Source organism: Sturnira hondurensis, unplaced genomic scaffold (assembly GCF_014824575.4).
Source record: "Sturnira hondurensis isolate 20B ecotype Veracruz unplaced genomic scaffold, ASM1482457v3 Scaffold0006496, whole genome shotgun sequence".
NCBI lineage: Eukaryota > Metazoa > Chordata > Mammalia > Chiroptera > Phyllostomidae > Sturnira > Sturnira hondurensis.
The window spans coordinates 8,482,724-8,505,653 of NW_028079127.1; the positions used below are offsets into that span (position 1 = coordinate 8,482,724).

Below are 22,930 nucleotides of genomic sequence, written 5' to 3' on the forward strand. Positions count from 1 at the left end.
ATTTGACTACTATCAGTTTAACACTGCTTGCAGTTATGATTCTCTTAACTGAAAAGATTTTATAAATTTGCATTATTTTTACTTAAAATGATCTCCAAGATCATATACATTTCAAATAGTAAAACCTGGGCCTGCCATTATTATTATTATTGTATAAGTAAAAACCTTTCTGTTTTAAAGAGTAACAGCAATAATTGCTTGATCCAGAATGTTTTCTAATTTGCTAAATCACCTTAGAAAGCATGTGCCACTTAATACTGTCATTTCAATTTAAATTTCAACTTGTAACCATGGTTAATAAGATAAAATAGGAAAAAACAATCTAGTGCACTGAAAGCAAAATATGATGTATTTTAGATTAATTGTGGTTTAGTGTTACTCGTTTTGGTCATTCTGTTGGTATGGATAAGTAGAGGGAGGCAAATCCTTTCATTCTGTTTTTCCTAAGCAGAGGCGGCTTGCTGAGGCATTGGTCAGGCATTGCAAGGCTGTCCCCATACACTGGAGATTTTCTGTAATTATGATGTTAGGATTGAGGTCCGATATCTGATCTGTTTACAAAGTTTCACCTACATTTTCACCTCTGAAGTTTGATTTTTATTTTAGCAGAATAGAGTTGGTAGTATGATTTTATCTATGGTGTAGCATGTCATGTAAGTATTCAATCCATGTAATTATTTAATTATGCAATTCAATTCTATTTTGAGAAGTACTTTTTTTGCATTCCAGTGTGTATTTCCATTTGCACATCCCACTGACAACCCACATCAGAGTATAAGTAGGACCTAAAGGGCTATCAGATTAATGCTCAAACAATTTTTCATTGTTTTGCTTTTAAAATATGGTCCATATGCAGAATATGAGATACGTATAGTATATTTCATGTCACAAATGTTTTTAACAAAGCATGTACATTAAATATCTATTCTTTAGGAATACTGTGAATGTTTTGACTGATTGATTATTATCCTTCAAACTTAATATGTATAGAAGAAAAACTGTTATTCACTGGGATGATATTAAAAAGAGTCACAGCGTAATGCAAAACACCTAATGTGCACATAGCATGTGTAAAATGATTTACTAAGTGTTCTTCTCTTCAGCTTCTCACAAATCCCTTTGAGAAAATTTACTTTACATACTCTCTCTCAATACTTGACTGATTTTAACTTCAAAACGGAGATCCCATTTTAAAAACTGCCATGGTCTATTTACGTAAAAAGAATAATTGCTAAACATTTGTGTTACCATTTAGGACATAGTTCTTTTTCCTAAGCATTTAACAATGATTCGTAGAAAAATATAGTTTCAGTAGTATGCAAACGGTGGTGTTTATTGAGTGTACATGGATGTTAATTATTAGCAAAAGGGTAAAAATTAAAGCTTGGGAGTAAGTGTCATTAAAATTAGTCTTGTTATATAATTCATAAAAACTAACATTAATTACCAATATGTTCATATTATATTTCTCATGGTAATGTCTTGAAGTTATTTTTTATTTTCACCAGCCTCTTTATATGTGGATAAGTGTCAGAAGCTAGTCAGCAAAAGACCCAGACATTTCTTCAGAGTGTTTTCTCCAATTTATTCAGTTCATTTTAGACAATGCAAGCCATTCTATTTACAGCAATAAAACATAGTCTAAAAATTGTTATAACTTATGAAATAACACCTTAAATTTTTTAGCTTTCTGTAAACTTCTTGCAGGGTCTTGCAAAAATTTGTAAGTTTACATTGCATTCAAAATACAAAAGTAAAGGAATTGTTCAAGCTCACTTTTAGATTGTGAAACTATACAATCAATTGAGTAAACTCTGGGACTTCTATTTTTCTCACACATCTTGCCCATTTAGCTTGTAAAATGAGGATGTTGATGCTGGTAAACAAAGTGATCATGTCTATGAAAAGATAAATCACTTTTCAATGTTAACACTTCCAAATGACTGGATCTGACTTGCCATATGCAGGTCACCTGAAGTGTGTGTGATCAGAACTTCACATCAGAGAGCCTTTCAAAGTGAAAACTCAGAAGTCTCACGATGGAATAGAACATAAAAAAGGTGCAAATGTGGAGAGTTGACTGGAACAGTGACTTGGGCGATCTCTCAAATTCTTCCTCCATGTTTTCCATTACTTTAATCAGGCTGATTCACTTCGGATATTATGTAAATACAGATAAACATCACTCTCTAAATTAAGTACACTTATTTTAATTGCTTATTAAGTAAATTCATTTAATGCTCAATACTGAATGCAATGCTTTAGGAAAAGTCTTCTCTACACTTTTTGATAAAAACAATCTGTACATGAATAGATGCCTTCTACTTTGTTTTCTTAGTTATATTTTTATGTCTTTTACTTCCTAAAAGTTATATCTACTTATAATTATGCCTAATTTAAATATACTCTATGATTTTCTTTTATTTATGTGATTATAATTATTCAACACAAATTTATGAGTTTTTAAGGAAAATTATTTATGATCAAAAATATGATTTGCTGGTTGTTGGTTGGGAGATTTAAAAATACTGCATGCTTAAAAACTCAGTGGAGAGCTTCAACCTGAGTCTCAGCTTCTCACCTTCCTCCCTGAAACACATGAGCTTCAGCACATGCTCCAGCTTCTCCACAAGCTACCAGACTCTGGGCTCTGGACAACCAGCAGCTCGGCCGGCATTTATGCAGATGCCAGGGGGATTGAGCTCCTGGGTCTCCATGTCCCTCTCCACCATCATTCAGGGCAGCTGGGGATCCAGGGGCCTGGCTGTAGGGATGGCCAGGGGTCTGATGGGCATAGTGGGCAACCAGAATGAGAAGGAGACTATGCAATGCCTGAATGACCACCTGGCCTCCTTCCTGGAGAGGGTGAGAAGCCTGAAGGCTGATAATCGGAAACTGGAGATCAAAATCTGGGAACATTTAGAGAAGAAGGGATCCCAGATCAGAAACTGGGGGCATTATTTCAAGACCATTGAGAACCTGAGGGCTCAGATCTTTGCAAATTCTGTGGACAATGCCCATATCATTCTGCATCCTGGCAATGCCTGTCTTGCTGCTGATGACTTCAGAGTCAAGTATGAGACAGAGCTGGCCATGTGCCAGTCTGTGCAGAATGACATCAATGTACTCCAAAAGGTCATTGATGACAATAATATCACTAGGCTGCATCTGGAGACAGTGATCAAGATTCTCAAGGAGGAGCTGATCTTCATGAAGAAGAACCACTAGGAAGAAGTAAATGTTCTACAAAACAAGATCGCCAATAGACCGTAGGTTGACCATGGATTTGGATGCCCCCAAATCTCAGGACCTCAGCAAAATCACAGCAGACATCCTAGTCCAGTATGAGTAGCTGTCTTGGAAGAAACGAGAGGAGCTGGACAGGCACTGGTCCAGCTTCTCAAGTACATCAGAATGAAGAGAGCACCACAGTGGTCACCTTGCAGACTGCTGAGATAGGCACTGCTGAGATGATACTCACAGAGTGGAGACATACAGTTCAGTCATTGGAGATAGACCTGGACTCAATGAGGAATCTGAAAGTCAGTTTTGAGAACAGCCTGAGGGAGGTGAACACATGCTATGCCATGCACATGGAACAACTCAATGGGATCCTGCTCCCCCTGGAGTCAGAGCTGGCCCAACCTGGGCAAAGGGGCAGCAGTGCCAGGCCCAGGAGTATGAGGCCCTGCTGATCATCAAGGTCAAGCCAGAGGCTGAGATTACCACCTACACTGCCTACTGGAAGAAGGGGAGGACTTCAATCTTGTTGACACCCTGGATGAGAGCCCCTCCTTACACACCATCCAAAAGACCACGACTCTCAGGACTGTGGATGGCAGAATGGTATCTGAGGTCAATGACACCAAAGGTTTGAAGTATTAAAGGCAGCAGAAGTAGGGCATTCCTTGGCAGGGCAGGAGGCCAATGAAAAGTTTATTGAAAGATTTTAAAAAACCCAATGGAGGTTATAAATAAGATGATGGTAATTCAATTTTTACATTGTTACTTTAATATAAATTTATATAGCTCATTTTAATTAAAAGGTTGCTAATATATGCTTCTTAATAAGTTTTTAGCACCTCAATCACCTCAGATAATTACTATTTTTGTGGTGAGAACATTTAAGATTCATTCCCTTATCAACTATCAAGTATATAATATTAACTATAGTTGATCATAGCCACTATGTTGAATATTGTCTCCAGAACTTATTCTTTAATTTTTATTTTTTAAAATATTTTATTTATTTATCTTTAGAGGGGAAGGGAAGGAGAGAGGGAGAGAAATATCAATGTATGGTTGCCTCTCGTGCATCTCCTGTTGTGTTGGGAACCGGCCTGCAACCCAGGCATGTGCCCTGACTGGGAATCGAACCGCGGTTGTTTGGTTCGCAGGCCCACGCTCAATCCACTGAGTTACACCAGCCAGGGGTCTTTAATTTTTATTTTTTTAATTACTGTTTATTTTCAATGTTATTTAGTATTAGTTTCAAGTATACATAGTGGTTAGAAAATCATATACTCTACAAAATGTTCTCCAAATTCTGGTACCCACCTGGCACCATGCACAGTTATTTCAATACTATCGACTACATTTTCTATGCTGTACTTTACAGCCCCATAACTATTCTGTAACTATCAATCTGTACTTCTCAACCCCTTCACCATTTTTACCCAGTCCTCCAGCTTCTCTCCCCTCTGGTAACCATCAGTCTGTTTCTCTGTATCTATGAGTTTGTTTCTCTTTTGTTTGTTCATTTATATTGTTTTTTAGATTTCACATGTAAGTGAAATCATATGGCAATCATCTTTCTCTTACTGATGAAATTTACTTAACATTTTACCTTCTAGGTCCATTCATACTGTGGCAAAAGGTAAGAATTCATTTTTATGGCCTAGTAATATTCCACTCTATGTATGTAGCACCACATTTTTTTCATTCTTCTATTGATGCACACTAGAAGAGTGAGTGTTGCTTCTGAGGCCTGGCTGGTGTAAATGATGCTGCAATAAACACAGGGGTGCATGCAGGGTGGGGCAAAGGTGGGTTTACAATGTTTGAGTACACAAAATAGTTTATTCTTCTAATATTATTTATTTACTATCGTATTATTTTCCAAGTGAACAAATGCAAACCTACTTTGTCCCCACCTTATATTTCTTTTGAATTAGTGTGTTGTGTTCCTTCAGATATATACCCAGAGGTGAGAGTGCTGGGTCATAAGGCGTTTCCTTTTTTAATTTTGGGGCAACTTTCATAATGTTTCTCAAAGTGGCTGTGCCAGTCTGGAGTTCCACCAACGGTGCATGTGGGTTCCCTTTTCTTCACAGCCTTGCCAACACTTATGGCTTGAATAAGATTGTTTGGATGAAACCGGAGAGCATTATGCTAAGTGAAATAAGCCAAGCAGTGAAAGACAAATACCATATAATCTCACCTATAAATGGAACCTAATCAACAAAACAAACAAGTAAAAAAGAACCAGAGACATGGAAATAAGGACCAGACTTCCAGTAACCAGAAGAGATGGGTAAAGAAGAGAAAGGTTCAGGTCAAGCAACACGTGCAAAACAACCATGGTCAAGGATGATGAGGTGGGGATTGTCTTTGGAAGTGGAATTTGGATAGGATAAGGGAGAGGAACAGGGGGGAAATGGGGACAACTGTAACTGACCAACAATAAAAAATAAAATAAAGAGAAAAGAGAAAGAAAATTATAGGCCCTGTATTTTTGGATAGCGACACAGTGTGATATGTTTAGAGCCTACATGCCTGTAATTCATGTTGCTTCCACCTCCAGAAATGTCTTTCCACATAGTATGCATTTTTTAATTGCTGTTCAATTACAGTTGTGCCCATTTTCCCCTGATCACTCTCTCTTGCCCTACATACCACCTACCTCCCACATTCAATCCTCCCCCTGCTGGGTACCTTTGTCCATGGGTCTTTTATACATATTCCTTGGCATGTCCCTTCCCCTTTTTTCCCTGGTTTCTGTCAATCTGTTCTTTATTTCCATGTCTCTGGTTTTATTTTGCTCATTTGTTTGTTTGGTTGACTAGGTTCCACTTAAAGGTGAGATCATATAGTATTTGTCTTTTACCACTAGACTTATTTCACTTAGCATAATGCTCTCCAGTCCCATCCATGCTACTATAAAATGTAGGAGTTCTTTCTTTCTGCTGTATAGTATTCCATTTATAAATGTATCACAGTTTTTTTAAAAAGATTTTATTTATTTATCTTTAGAGGGGAAGGGAAGGAAACAGAGAGAAATATTAATGTATGATTGCCTATTGTGCATCCCCTGCTGGGAACTGGCCTGCAACCCAGGAATGTGCCCTGACTGGGAATCAAACCGTGATCCTTTGGTTTGCAGGCCCACACTCAATCCACTGAGCTACACCAACCAGGGCCTAAATGCACCAGTTTCTTGATTCACTCATTTACTGATCGTAAATGAGGCAATTTCTAGCACTTGGCTACTGTAAATAATGCTGCCATGAACGTTGGAGTGTATAGGTTCTTTTGAATTGGTGTTCCAAGATTCTTAAGGTATAGTCCGAATAGTGGAAACACTGGGTCAAAAAGCAGTTCCATTTTTAGTTTTTTGAGGATATTCCATACTGTTTTCCACAGTGGCTGCACCAGTCTGCATTCCTACCCACAGTGTAGTAGGGTGGTTGCCTTTTCTCCACAACCTTGCCAGTACTTATTGTTTATTGATTTGCTTATGATGGCCATTCTGACTGGTGTGAAGTGGCTTCTCATTGTGGGTTTAATTTGCATCTCTCTGATAGCTACCGATATCGAGCATCTTTTCATATGTCTTTGGGCCCTCTGCATGTCCTCCTTGGAGAAGTGTCTGTTCAGGTCCTTTGCTCATTTTTCAGTTGAATTGTTTGTCTTCCTGGTGTGATATGTGAGTTCTTTATATATTTTGGAGATCAAGTCCTTGTTCGAGGTATCATTGGTAAATATATACATATTTTTTGATGAGTCCGGTTTTAAACCCTATATTTTTCAACAATAAGCTTACCACATTCTCTTTTCTGATATGTTCTTTAGAATTTTCATTTAAAATGATTAATTCTTAATTTTTACAGCAATTCATGTCACTTTTAACTTCTTATCTCATATTTTTTCTGACAGCTACTCAATTCTATCTCAATTGTTACTATCATTTAAAGGCTGGGATAATTTTATGTCCCCCAAAAGCCTGAAACATTGTAGACAATTAATAAGTGTGAAATTGTATGTACATAAATCATTTTAATATGGTAAATTAATCAGAATCCCAAACCTTAATGTCTTTTTTTTGGATCTCTCTTTCTCTCTCTTTTTGAATAGCTTTATAATTTACAGACCATAATTTACAGTATAATTTACAGACCATAAAACCCACCCATTTTGCACACCTTCTAGTGATTTTAGTAAGTATGTATGGTATGTAGCCATCACTGCATTTAAGGACCCTGTCATAGCCCCAGTATCCCTTCATGACTTTTGCAGTAAATCCCTACACACACACTGAGTCCCAGACACCACGCATTGGATTCTGTCTGTCTCAATTTTGCCTTCCCCAGAAAATCCATATAAATGAAATCATATAGTATGTGGTCTTTCTTATCTAGCTTCTTTCATATGGCATGATATTTTATAAGAACAATCTACTCAATATGTTATAGCATGTATTCGCAGTTTCTTCTTTTTTGCTGAATTATGTATTTACTTATGTTAATGTAACATTGCTTATCAAGCTGCCCTTGGTGGATATTTGGGTTGTTTCTAAATTTCTTTTGCTATAAATAATGATACTATTAATCCATATAAAATAATTAGTGGATATACATTTTCATTTCTTTGGAGTAGACTCTGAAGATGGCAGTGGCTGAATTATAAGGATAAGAATATGCTCAACCTTTAAAAGTGGCATATTGTTACTGCAAGTAGCCATACCACTTTATGTTCTCACCAGAAATCTCACTGTGATTGTAATTTGTGCTTCCCTAATGAATACTGAACATTTTCATGTGCTTTTCTTGCTAGTCAATTATCTTTTCGGGGGCGATTGTTTATTAAAAATGTTTTGTATATTTTGGTGATAATTTTTAACTTTTTATTTTTGAGTTTCAAGTGTTTTCACATGCTTTGGATACTGAATAATAGATTTTGCAATTATTTTCTTTCAGTCTGTTGCTTACTATTCATACTAAAGGATATCTTAATTTTGATAAAATATTTCCCATCATTTAAAAAGAAGTTTTGTGCTTTTTGTGTAACACCTAAGAAATCTTTGCCTGTGATAAGGCCATGAAGACTTTTTTCCTTATGTTTGCCAGTAAAAAATTCCATATTTCTAGTTATTACATTTATAGCTATAATTTATTTTAACTTGAATTTTTGTTATAGGGTGTAAGGGGGGATTGCTGTTTTGCTTTATGGATATATCAATAGTACTATGCCATATTGAAAAAAATATTTCTTCTCACTTAGTTACAATGGCACATTATCTAAAATCAATTGACACTTCATGTGAGGGACGTTTTTTGGACTGTTTCTTCTGTTCCATTGAACTATGTATCTATTTTCACGCCACTACTAAAATCTTTTGATTAGCTTTTTTTAAATGAGAAATCAGAGTGTGTATGTCCTCCAACAATGATTTTTTAAAATTTTTTACCAAATGATTTGGTTACTTCAGGTTGTTTATGTTTCTGTATAAGTTCTAAGCTAAGCTTGTTAATTTTTGCCCTCCCCCACCACAAAGAAGAGATACTAGAATTTTGTTAAAGTTTATGTTAAATCTAAAGGTCAATTTGGAAAGAATTTACTTATTGGTATGTTGTATCTTCCATTTTATGAATACGGTGGTATGTGTCCAATAATTTTCCTTCTTTAAATTCTGTTGGCAAGGTTTTATACTTTTCAGTATATATATGTGTCTTGCTCTACTTCTATTAAATATACTTGTATTCCTAACTATATTATTCTCTTTTGGTACTACTTTAAATGTACCTATTTTAAAGTTCATGATCCTATTTATTTTGCAAACCTGCAGAATTACTGTTGCTTTAAGTGTATTGCTTTATTCTGCAAACTTGATAAACTTGTTTATTTGTTCTAATTACTTTTTTAGACTTCTTATGATTTTTTATTTTAATTTTTTTTATTTTGCAGAAGATACAGATGCATATTTATTACATATATATTTTTCCTCCAATTTTTTTATTTAATTATTTTTCAAGTACAGTTTTCTGTCTATTACTCCCATCCTATCCCACTCCTCATGCTCCCCCCTCCCTCCCATTTCCACCCTTCTCAGTTGTTGTCCATGTATCCTTTATATAGGTTCCTCTAAATCCCTCCCTTATTTTTTAGATACAAGATTATTTTCTCTTCCAAGAAAGTTTTATTTTTTCCTTCACAATCAGCATATTGAATATTTTATTCCTGTCTATCAGCCTCTGTTATTTTTATGAGAAATTAGACCTGATGTTTTCATTTTTCCCTGTATATTATCAGTCACTTTTTTCTTACTACTTGGACTTTTTTATTGTCTGGGAAATTGAGTGGTTTGATTACTATGTCTCTGAGTATAAGCTTTCATTAACTATGGCTAATAATTTGGGCCCATTATTTCTTCATTTTTTCTTCCCCTTTCTCTCATCTTTTTCTGAGGCACTCATTACATAAATGTTAAAATGCATGTAATTTTATTCCAAAGATTTCTGAGGTGCTATTCATTTTTTTTCAAGTTTTATTCTCTGTGTTCTTTGAAATGGATAATTTACATTAATTTGTTTATCTTTAAGGTCATATTTTTCCATCTTCCATTTCAAATCTATGAGTGAGGTCATCTATTCAATTTTTTATTTTAGTTATTATCATTTTCATTCCTAAAATTTCCACTTGGTCCTATATGTATTTTCCATTACCCTCTTGAGAGTCCCAGATTATAGCCTCAGTGTTATCATAGTCTCCTTTAAATATTTGAACATTTTTTTAATTGTTTTACTTATTTATAATAGTTGCTTTGAAGTCTTCATTTACTAATTCCAACACATTAAGAGATGGAACCATCTGAATTGTTTTAGATTTTAACATTTGGGTATTTTTGCTTTTATCCCCTGAGGAAGTGTCACACTTTCTTTTTTCTTTATATATCTAGGGATTTTGCTTAGACCTGGACATTTTAGATGATATATTATAATAACGTTGGGTTCTGTGTCATTGTTCCCAGGGTTTTCACTCTCATTTTTAGTACCTTGTCAGGAATTAAGTGATATAACCAAACTTCCTCATGATGTTCAGTCATAGTTATCCCTGCTCAGCTTTTCTCTTTGGTTTGGGGGTGGGGGCAGAGGACTAATCCCTATGTCTCCACAGTTTAGCCCTCAGCCAGTGACTCACAGGAACATTGTGTTCATGCATCTCAAGCCTAGGGTGCTCCTTACCTACAGCAAACTAAGATCGTGTGAGGCTTGAGAAACACTGGAATGTCAAAGCCAGGTCTCAAACCTCCCTTGGCTTCTAATTCTTCAGGATCCTTCCAGATTTCTTTACATCTACATACTTGAGAAACTTTCCAGAAATATTTTGAGGGCTCATATTGGCATTTCTATTTCTGCCTCCCTGTTAAATAAGTTCTGGCTTCTTTCTCTCACAGATACGTGACCTATAATCTCAATATTGGAAAACTAAGGTATCTCAGTTTTCACAAAACCAAGGCAGCCACATTTAGCTAATAAAACCACGAGTTTTTGCAATCTCTTCTGACCCTCAGCTGTGACTGAGCTGTCCATCTCTTATTTCAAAGTTTTGAGTTTTGCTACCAGCCACAGTTAAAACTCTTTTTTTTACATTTCATTTTTAATTGAAATTTTCCCATTACCTTTTTTACCCCATATGCTCCTGCAATCCCCACACTGTTGTCCATGTCCATGAGTCTTTTCTCCTTTTCGCTCAATCCCTCCACCCTTTAACCCCACCCCAGGGGTGTCAGCCTGTTCTCTTTTTATGAGTCTCTGTCTAGTTTGCTTGTTAGTTCAGTTTGTTAATTAGATTCCACATATGAGTGAAATCATACTGTATTTGTCTTTCTCTGACTGACTTATTTTGCTTAGCATAATGTTCTCTGGGTCTATTCATGCTGTTGCAAAGGGTAAATTTTTCTTTTTTTAATGGCTGAGTAGTATTCTATTGTGCTCCCATATCTTGGCAATTGTAAATAATGCTGCAACAAATATTGGGTTCTAGCTTTTTCTGGTCAAGTTGCTGGTAAGTCCCAACAAGAAGGCTGCAGTTCTGCCACCTTCTCATCCAATAATATTGGAGTTTTGTAGAATAGTTGTTGCTCAGATTGTTATATGTGTTTGGTTGATTTTTAGTGCTTCAAGATGATCTTGCATTTTAAATGACTTTTTTCCAGTTTCATACTTGTTTTTTCAGAAAGGGATCACCTAACCTCATAGTATAATTACTAGAACTTCTAATGGAGTTTTACTTTTATTGGAAAACCTATTAAAATAAATATAATAATGTAGGGAATATAACAATATTGATGTTATCATTCATTAGAAGGGTAACACTACATCAAAGTAGTGACTTTTAAGTGAAATAGTACCTAATAAATTTATTGACATCATTGAATACCTAGGTGTCTGGGTTGTGTAAGCATAAGTGAGCCTGTGTAGTATATGGCAGACTAAATAATATAAAAGTATGTTAGTTAAGGTAAAAAATTTACATGTATGATAAATAATGTGAAGGAACTTTCATGATATGACATAAAGATAAATCCAGACAAAGTGACTACATTAATCTGACCTCAAATCAGAGTAAAATTGATCATGAAAAGTATATCTTGAAAGCAAACTACTTGTCAACTTGTGAATAGAGCCAAGTTATTTTCTTGCTAAAGCTAAAAAAAATCATAGAATTAAGACAAGTTCTGGGTAAACTGACATATAATGAAAAATGTACAAATCTAGTTCCTCATACAAAAGAGTCTTTAATGTGGAATGATGTCAAATAATACCTTGTACTTAACAAGCTAATGCTGTTGTACTTGGTGTTATGTCACAACATAAGCAATATTATTTGAACAAGATATTCAAAGTTTTATCGAGAGTCCAATAATGTAATTTAACATCTCTGTAGTACTCTAATGTAATCCTCAGATTTAGTCTAATACAGTGAGGTTTCTTAATATTATTATTTATATCTCATCTTTTCCGCCATTTAGAACACAGCGACCCATTAACTTTTCTAAGGCAGTGCCGGGAAAGTGGCAATATAACTTCAGTTTCACCTGTGCACTTTTTCTATATTAGCTTAGGCCACAGAGAGCCACCTGCCACATAAGTGTGGGCTTTGCAGTCACAAACTTATAATCGCCCTGTGTATAAAAGACTTATTGCAACACTTTTTAAATATTTTTTATTTTAGTTTGAAATCTTGCCAAGTTATTTAGTTTGGTTTTGAGACCAAGAAATATGGGGTTAATATCACTTACCTATTTTTTAAAATCAAAGTGAAACCATTTTTTAAGTTGGCCTGTTTATAGGAAATTACTAAGTGTTTCCTTGTTCTTTGTTTTTTAAAAAAGCTAAGTTTGGGCATTTATATCTTTATTATGTTTTTTTTTAACTACAAGGAAATAGTCATTTGAGAGTTTACTTATTTTTGGAGCACCAGGGAAAAAAAACAAAACAAAAAGGAATCTCTTCTAGGTGTATCATTATATAAGTCTCTAATATCTGATTACCATTTACAGGAAGAATGAGATAAAACTCAAAATATTGTACTTAAAATACTATTTTTGTGCCCCGCATAAAAAAAGGTCTGACATCCAAAAAACTTGGAGTAGAATGGATTATTTGTTAGAAAGACTGTTCCTTCAATTTATTTTATTCAAGTACCATTGTTAAACCTTTGTGCTGTGTGTGACCAGTCACATAGGACTTGATTCAAATGAGCCAGGATTTGTATAACAAAATAGACAATATGAAGCTACCATTTCTGGGAACATCGCTTTCAAAGTTATGTTGTGGTAGACATGAATTTGAAGATATGGTGGCTGGAAACTGATCAATTAAGGAGAAATAAGTGTATTTGCTTGAACTGTCAAGTAAGGAATTTGGAAAGGTCATGCATGTGCCAATTGAAAAGGAGATTTAAGAGAAATATCTCATGAGAGATATAAGATGAAAATAGCTTGTGGAAATAAGCAGATTCAACAATTTATGAGTTAATTTAAAAAAATAAAATCTAGAAAGTTTAAGATCTTAAATTCTTTTGTACTTTAACTTGCTAGATAAGCAAAGAATTCATCAGAGTTCCAGAGTTAATTATTTTTTAGTTATCTTAGTTAATTATTTCTTAATTCTCTATGTACACCATAGGTGGTCCATGTAGAGAATTCACAAAAGGAAAAGGTGAGAAGGAGTTTCACTTTTGGTTTTGTAAATGTCATAGAACTTAAAGAAAAGTATAACTAAAAAGAGCAAACCGCACTCTGAAAATACATGCAATTTCATGGAAATTTTCCCCATAATTTAACATGTAGAAAACCCATTAAAAGTTTTTTGCTTACATATCAATGCTCATATTTATAACTATCTTATAGGAAAAACTTTGATTGTTATCAACAATAACAATTGATAACAAAAATTCAACTTTTAAAAATTATCCATCTTGTATATCTCCATTTTGAATAATGAACCAGAAGAATGATGCTAGGTAAACAAAGTCTGCATTTCCTAATTTGAAAATGGAATGGTGAAGGATATCAGGGGAATATATTTGCTGTACTTCTGTGTACATTTTGCATCTACAGTGGTGACAGCAAGCATTGGCAGCTGGCGATGGGAATCTAACACCTGTTAATAAGTCGCAGTGCCTGGGAAAACTGGAATAGTTATCAAAGGATTATATATTTTTTATTTTTTCCTCCTTAGTCGAGTTCAAGATGTAAATCTGCATTTGGCACACAGACATTTGGAATGGTGAATCTTCATTTTACCCCTGTAAAAGTTTGCAAGGGGAAAGGAAATTTACATCAAGATTTGGCTCTTAGGTTTGCTAAATGTCAATATTACAAGTGCCAATGAAAAATGCACATTTTGTGAGACCCAAATTGACTGATTGAGTGCATATGTCTTCAATATCTGTATATGTTTATAGTTGTAGTTACAGCTCACAGTAATCACTACAAAAAGAGAGAAAGCAAGAAAAAAGAAAAAATGGAGTAAAATTGATCACTTTTCCAATTATAACCAGTCTGGGCCCAACATGAATTAAATGTTTTCTAAGTAACAAAGTCATTGATATGATCATAAATCACACACTGGTCACACATCACCTTTTCCCACATGTGTCTTCGTGTTTGAGCTGAACTCTAATTTACCCAGTGACAGACCATAGTTTGAAACTCTCCCTTAACTTTCTATGTGTTTGTATAGGAGATATTTGAGGACTTAACTTATTCTGCCCTGCTGGATTATAAATTTGCTTCTTTAACATAGTAGGACCTTTTTAGTATTTGATGAAAGAAATTTTTATTCTATGTGTTTTTTAAATAATGTTGACCAAATTTAAAGTATGTATTATATATATAATTACATGTAGCATGCAATTATACATAATAAAATACATATTGTCACATAATAAGTATGCCAATATTTAATATATTACTAGAGTACACAAATGTAATAGTTTAGTGTACTTTCTATTTGACTGGGGAGAAAAAACACTGATAAGAAAATGAAACTGATTAAGGAGGGTAACCTCACATGCAGCAGAATCATTTTTGCAACTATAATGAAATGCAGAATGACATGAATAACATAGTAGAAATTCGAACAGATCTCTACGAGAATACTTTACAGAAATTAAGCAAAAATTCTTTTAAAAGAATCATGACATCAATTACTTTAGCAACTTTTTTTACAAATTTGCTGCAGAGGTACAGACTACAAAGGTCAATTGCAAATGATTACAACTGCAGTGGTCAGATATTGTAATTTGTACCTAAAAATTTTGTTTTANAGAAAATGAAACTGATTAAGGAGGGTAACCTCACATGCAACAGAATCATTTTTGCAACTATAATGAAATGCAGAATGACATGAATAACATAGTAGAAATTCGAACAGATCTCTATGAGAATACTTTACAGAAATTAAGCAAAAATTCTTTTAAAAGAATCATGACATCAATTACTTTAGCAACTTTTTTTACAAATTTGCTGCAGAGGTACAGACTACAAAGGTCAATTGCAAATGATTACAACTGCAGTGGTCAGATATTGTAATTTGTACCTAAAAATTTTGTTTTATAATACCTTGATTTTACAAGAATACATTACATTTGGTGTGCATGTGTGTATGTGGGGATGTGTGTGTATTCTCAAACCTTTGGGAGCAGCAGGTGGAGATATTTTCAGATTACAGTTATTGTTGATTTACATTTAAAACATAATCCAGAGTATTGTAGAATGGTAGTTCTTTGAGAGATAAGTATTCTTTATGAGTCTACAGTATCAAGAAATCTTCAGTTTTCTTATTCTCTGCTTCAATATGGAGTATAATTTTAATTTTATATTCTAGCTACAAAAGGGGGAGAACCAGACTCTCTCACTAAGCCTTTTCTAAACTTCCTTCAGTATAACACTTTGAAGTACTTGGTCCATGGACCTTGTAACAAGCCTAGGAAAACTATGAGCTAGTTGCACATAGAGAAAAAGTAGACTCAAACACAGAATTTTGCATTCGATGTTAGAGGATTCAAAGACCCTAAAGCCCATTGTCCTATTTTGTAGAGCCTCCCACCTCCAAGTATATTGTACTGCAAACAGTTTTTGTCGATGCACATTTACTGAAATATGGTTAATAATGCTTCTTGAGATTTAAAATTCAGGAAAAATGTACTTGTGAAGGAAATCAACTGGATAAATTAGAATTAGAGTTATGCTTTAATTATCACTTAGCTTAAACCTAGTGGAAAGTGCATTATACAAAGCAACAGTGAAAATTACTTTTCTTATGAAAAAAGCCAGAGGCATTTTATTAATATTCTTTAATTTTTAAAAAATTATGTAATAATTTTTCACAAATAATAGAGAAAACCATTATTATTGTCGTGTCCTGTTGTTTAAGGTGCTGCAAGCAAGAATGCTTTGCAATACTATGATTCATTTAAATTTTTCATATTTAAATTTTCATTGAAACACATGTGGAGAAATTATATTTAAAATACCTTTCCTATATGTCACTCATACTTTCCTATATGTCATTTACCATATACTTCATTAGTATCAAAATGCATTTTTAAGAAAACTACATAGATATTGTTCTATATAATTTGAAATACTCATGATATGTTCATATATTTAATTTCTCTTTTATGTGCTTAAACTGATTGATATATGATTCAGAATGTTTATTGTTCTTGATATTCCAGCTCTTATAATAAAGCAAGTGTTTGGTTAATTTAGCCAGGATTTTGAATAATCCAGAATACCCTGTATAGTTTTCTTGGAGATCATTAGCTTTGTGCAATCATAAAAATACAGACCACAAGCCTTCACCCTCCCAATTGCTGCTGTAAATTCTCAGTAGATTGATACTTCTTGCTTCATGTCTTTATGGTCAAAATTATTCTAAATAACTCTATTCATAGGTTAGAGTTTGTCAACTTTGACCTATTGTCATTTGGGGTCAGATGATTTTTTCTCATCAGGGGCTGTCCTGTGCATTGTAGGATGTTTGAAGTTTTCTCTGGCCTCTCCACTGGATACCAATAGTATTTCCTTCAGTTGTCATATCCAAAAATATTACCAGATAATGACAAATGTCTCTTGGGAGCAAAATAAAACACGTACCTGTCCCCTAAGACTCCCTACTCTAGGGAACTTTTTATTGGGAACTGTTGCCTTTTCTGGCACATTGGGTTTATCACTTGATTTACATAGTCTGAGGATCAAAATTAATTTTGCCTCATAAGTATAACTGGAAATAAAACATATTGTTGTGATGCTTTAAAGGCTAGCCATTTACCTGAGACTCACCATCATGCCTTATCGAAGTCCTCAGTCATGATTTCGCAAGTATCACTGTGTTACTGGATCTAGGCTCTCCCAATACACAGTCAGAAACTGTCATTACTTAAAGAGGACCGTTGGGATGACAAATAACCATCTTTCTCGCAACAATATTGTTCTCTGAAGACAATGTCTCATGACAAATTCTTGGAGAGCTGTGCAAGTGATGGCATATGTATGATCTTTTCTCACATCTTTATACCATCTCTCTATCATTCATTTACCAATAATTAGAGTCCATATTGAGAGCAGATAAGCTGAACTACAAAAGGCATGCTACTGTGCATGCATGTTAATAATACTTATTTCTTAGGAAGTTGAGCGTATCTCATGCCAATCTTTTCCACTCCTCTCTATATGTCCATTTAGCAAATTACCAAGGTGACTACTATAATTCCATATACAATGTCACCACAATCTCTTAAAGCCTTGGAGATTTTATCTCACAAACTCAAATAAAGCTCTTATCACCATATAACGACATCTTATTGTCCCTAGGGTGGGTGTTTCAGTCAGTTGTACTAAAGCCCTTGTTTACTTTGGGGGCATGTGAAGCTTGGGATCTCAAGGTAACTTATCTTTCTCTCCTCCTTATATTATACTCCTTACATTAAGAGTGTGACTTTTAGAGTCTGACCCAATGAATTTGAGTACTGGCTGGACACTTATTAGCTCTGTAACTTTGGGCAAGTTATTTCAGTTTCCAAACCTTGCCCTTTTGAAACATGAATGATGGTAATATACCTATGCCTAGAGTTGTTATAATAGAATGAGAAAAAGTATATAAAATGCTTACAACCTCACTTATTACATAGTGATGATGGAAAGTGTTGAGCATTATTATTCCCTGTTTACTAAATCCTTGATGATCAAAAGTAAGCTTTGAAATGGCTAGCAAAAAGGGTCTTGGAATAATTTGAGGATGCCATTTTAACAGTTTTTTTCTTAATCCATCACCCTAACTAAGAAGCTCTACAGTTTCCAAGCTATAAAATCTTTGCCTTAACTTTATACAAAAAGTGTGTGCCTCTTTTATCAACTTGCGGACTTGGCGAATTTGAAGTATTGAAGGCTAGCACCATGACTTACCCTTACAGAATACGGTAGAAAAGAAGGCTGTAAAGAGATCATCACTGCTTGCCTAGGTGTCAAGCAACTCTCCTCAAATATATCTTCTTCATCTTCCCCATCTCCAGATGAACAGAATAGGTAGATATGTAGATAGACAGACACGTGTCCACATATATACACACAACACACACATAACATCTCTAGGGACTCAGAGATGCAATTGAACTAATTGTAAATTAATACCTTAGAATGTGCCATATTTAAAGGAAAGTTAAAGTTTTTAGCACGACATATTTGGATGGCAGCTATGAGGTTGAAATAGCAATAGATTTTGTGTTTCATGATATAAGCCATTGTACAAATAACATAAAATATAAGAACAATCAAATAAATAAAAGTTCTGAAAAGACATTATCCAAACCCCATTAATTTTACAGTATTTTATTATATGTGTGAAGTGTAAGCAAGGATGGAAGAATCTCTCTTGCCCCTCCATGGGCGCTTGCCCACAGCTCTGCTGGCCAGCATTTCTACCAAATTATTCTTAGATCACTTGAACTGGTATGAATTCTTCTTGTTCATTTAAAGTCTCATTGAAAACCTACTATTTCTTTGTCTCTATGAAGCCAACCTCTTAAATTTCAATGCATCCCTGAAAAATGCATTTACCTGACAATGCACAATTATGCATGTAATAGCACTACTTCACTTTTGATGTTTAACATACTTATCCCCCAAGTGAGTGTATGTCAAGCCATATGCATGGTATTTCATTTTCACCACTCAGACTTCTAATTAAACACTAATGGGGTGGGCAACAGGAATGACCAAAAAAGAGTCTCTTAATACAGATGACTACAAAGTGTGTTTGAAATATTAGAATACTCTTACCCATACATCAGAAGTATGCAAGAAGTCTAGGCATGCATGAGGTAAGTAGAAAAAACCACTAGTGAAAGACTGTAAAATGTCATTCTTGAATCTGAGGAAATTCTTTTTTTATGTATTCATTCCAGTAATATTTGTTGAGAAACTACTGGGCCCTGAGTTTTCATTGGTGAACAACATGTGGTATACTAATAAATAAGCACTTGCAATGTAATCAGATAATAAAAATGTGATATGCAAGCATGTAGGAAAAACAGTTAGAATTGAAATAGCTGTATTTTAATGTATGAATCACTAATGTATCAATTTTATAAAATTTCCTTCCCAGTATTTATAATAATCAATCATAAATAAAAACACTGAAAAACATTAATCTCCCCTATTAAACTTCGGTGACCCTGTATTTTTTTTATTGTCATTGTAGCTTCTTGGCTTTTTTGCTAAGTTAAAGTGTAGAATAGCTTTTATTTAAAACATGCAGAGGATTATATTTTGCTTGCTTGTTTGTTTTGCTGATTAGGTTCCAATTATAGGTGAGATCATATGGTATTTGTCTTTCACCGCCTGGTTTATTTCATTTAGCATAATGTAACCAGAGACGTTGGAATTAAGAACAAACTGACAGTAACCAGAGAGAAAAGTGGGAGGAGATAATGGGTGGAAAAGAGGGAAGGATTTTCAGAAACATTGATAAAGGACACTCAGACAAAACAAAAGGGGGATAGAATCAAGGCTGGGAACTGGAGCTGGCTGGGGTAGGGAGGACTGGTGGGGGAGGGGGGAACTGGAGACAACTGTACTTGAACAACAATTTTTAAAAAGTTATTAAAAAAAAAGATGCAGCAGAGACCACGTGTGACAAATGCAGTGGCACTCTGCACTTTGACATGACCAGTTTAGTGCCTGCTGCCCAACTTGAAAACAGTATGTGAATCTCTTTGTCAAAGGCTTTCTCATGTGCAGAAGAAAACCCTTACAGCCCAACCCTGGCAGGCTAGGAATATTAAAGAATTAACATCACTTTGCCCCATTCCCCAAGAAGCAAACTTCCATCACTGGCATTCCAAACTCGACTAACTGGGGTTGGAGTTAAAGACTCTCTCTCATTTGCCTCTTCTGTGGAATAGCTCTGAGATGTGTGTTCTATGCCAGTTTCCAGCGTTTGCTACCTGTCTAAACTCTGGTCATCCACAGTGGTTGCTCCGTTGCGAATGCCCCTTTTATTCCCCGCTATTCCTCCCTGTCTCACTTGTGTTTCTTGCAAATCCCAAATAAACCACCTTCTCTAAATTATCATATCAAAGTCTACTTCTGAGGAACACAAAGAAAAGCATCCCTTAAGCTAAGAGTTTTATTTATTTTTTATAATGATGTTTTTAACTTTTTAAAATTGTTGTTCAAGTACTATTGTCTCCATGTCCCCCCGACCAGTCTTCCCCACCCCAGCCAGCTCCACTTTCCACCCTGGATCCTATCTCCCTTTGGTTTTGTCCACATGTCCTTTATAGATGTTGCTGAAAAACCTTTCCACTTTCCCCTTGCCCCTTTCCCCTCCATTATTCCCTCCCACTCCCCCCCCTGGTTACTGTTTGTTCTTAATTTTAATGTCTCTGGTTATATTTTGCTTGCTTGTTTGTTTTTTATTAGGTCCTACTTATAGGTGAGATCATATGATATTTATCTTTCACTGCCTGGCTTATTTTATTTAGCCTAATGCTCTCCAGTTCCATCATGCTGACAACTTAAAAAGTGGAAGAATCCCTGTTACAATGAGTACTTACAGATGTGAAACCATACTAAACATTTACATGATATATACTTAACCAGTTCTCTGTCTTGTTTCATAAGTTTGCTGATACTTTATTATGCTGTGACAATAAAATTTGTAGTGAAGAGAAAGTATCCTTTCCTTTGGAAGCAGAAACAGCAAGGCAAAAAAAGTGTAAATGGGCCATATTGGGGCATTTAAAAAATAATTTAAAAACTAGCTGGAATTTCACCCAAATTGTCCAAATTTGCTTCTTAGGACAGAAGTTGAAGTTTTTTGATCTGGGGATTTTAAATATAGGGACATTAATTTCCTTCCATTTAGTTAAATCTGCTTCACCCAGTAAAATTTTTAAAAATGCTTAAAAATATCAAGTTTACATCTAATTATCTCAAAGGACAATATAGGGTTATTTGGTGGCAGGGAAAATAAAATACATTCCAGTAGTTTTCTAATATTTGGGTCCAATAGGGATGCTTGAAAATGAAAAAGGGGAAGAATCTTAGAAGTGGTGTACTGTTCTCAACTTCCTCTGCACACCCTTAGTTGATGTTTAGAAAGCTCAGAGACTTTGATTATATTGTCTCAAACTATTTTATTTCCATATAGACAGTATTGAAATGTCTACCAATTCATCTTGCTTCTCACCCAATGAGCCATATTAAACCATGATTTTTTTTCAGAATTACAGTCTGTCCAATCCTCAATCACCTAAGGCTTTTGGGGAAATTAAAATTATAAGAATTTGAAACTATATACTAAGAATTATAGACATTAGTACTCAGCACATATTTTTTTAATCTCAGCTTATGAAGGAGAAAATGTATTATTTATTACTAATGAAAATCTTTCTTCTGTAAGATCCTTAAGTCCTGGTTGAGCCAAGGATTGTGAAATTTTCCAAAATACAATTTAAAAAAATTTATCATGTGGGCCCTGGTTGATGTGGCTTAGTGGACTGAGTGCTGGCCTGTAGACTGAAAGGTCATGGATTCAGTCCCCAGTATAAGCACGAGCCTAGGTTGTGGGACGGGTCCCTGGTTGAGGACATGTGAGAAGCAACTGACTGATGTAGTTCTCACATATTGGTTTCTCTCCCTCTCTTTCTTCCTCCCTTCCTGTCTCTCTAAAAAAAAAAAGAAAAGAAAGAAAGAAAGAAAGAGCATCTTTAAAAAAATAAAATAAATTCTTTTATCAAGCATACTTGGAATAGCTGACATACGCATAGGAAAGTCTAGTGCACACTCATGACTCCAGTACTTTCTTGTGCATATTTATGGAGCATAAAGAAAAACTGTGGAGAAAAGGTAGGAACTGCATTGCCCAATAAACATTCATAAGAAAAGGAACTTACCTTGGAAGATGTGATCCAGCCTCAAAGTGGGGTGGTGATCATTTTTCTCGATGACTGAAATGCTTTTCTACAGTGTAGAGGAATTTCTATTATTAGTCCATGGAACACAGATACTGAATGCCTGAGTAAGAGCAAGGGCAGCAGCAGCGGCAATAAAAATGGCTAACATTCGTTGTACTCTAGCTATGTGGCGATGCGTCTTTCAAGCATTGAACCTCCATGTATGTATGGAGGTCCTTTTACGCTCACAATAAAGATTCATAAAATTAATTATGCTCACAATAAAGATTCATAAAGATTCATAAAATTCATAAAATTAATTCAATAAAGATTCATAGTAAAGATTCTCTTTACTATGTTTAAAGAGACACAGAGCAATTTATTTACTAATTTGCTCACGGTCACACAGCTTTTTGTAGCAAAACAAAGTTTAGAACTCAGGCAGTATGGATTACAACCGTTACGCTGTTCTACATAGAGTTAGCTGTATTTCCAACAGCTATTTCACAAAACTTCTTATATAATTCCAAAAATTATACAGGAGGTTTTTATTCTAAGGCATAATATTGAGCAGTGTCCTGAACCATTTATCCTTTTTCTCTGGACTGACTTAATACAAAAATGTGAACAGAATAATACAAACATTTAGAGTTGTTTTGGAAGAAAAGAAATTAGGTTTGTTGGAGAGAATGTTACCTTGTCAGCATATTGTCGGTGTAGACAGAACCTCCAGAGGACTGAG

General features: G+C 34.7%; 1 pseudogene; it reads left to right on the top strand.

Moving 5' to 3' along the window:
* Nucleotides 1–2,557: 2,557 nt before the first annotated feature.
* On the top strand, nt 2,558–3,885 carry LOC118989631 (keratin, type I cytoskeletal 18-like; annotated as a pseudogene).
* Nucleotides 3,886–22,930: the final 19,045 nt, after the last annotated feature.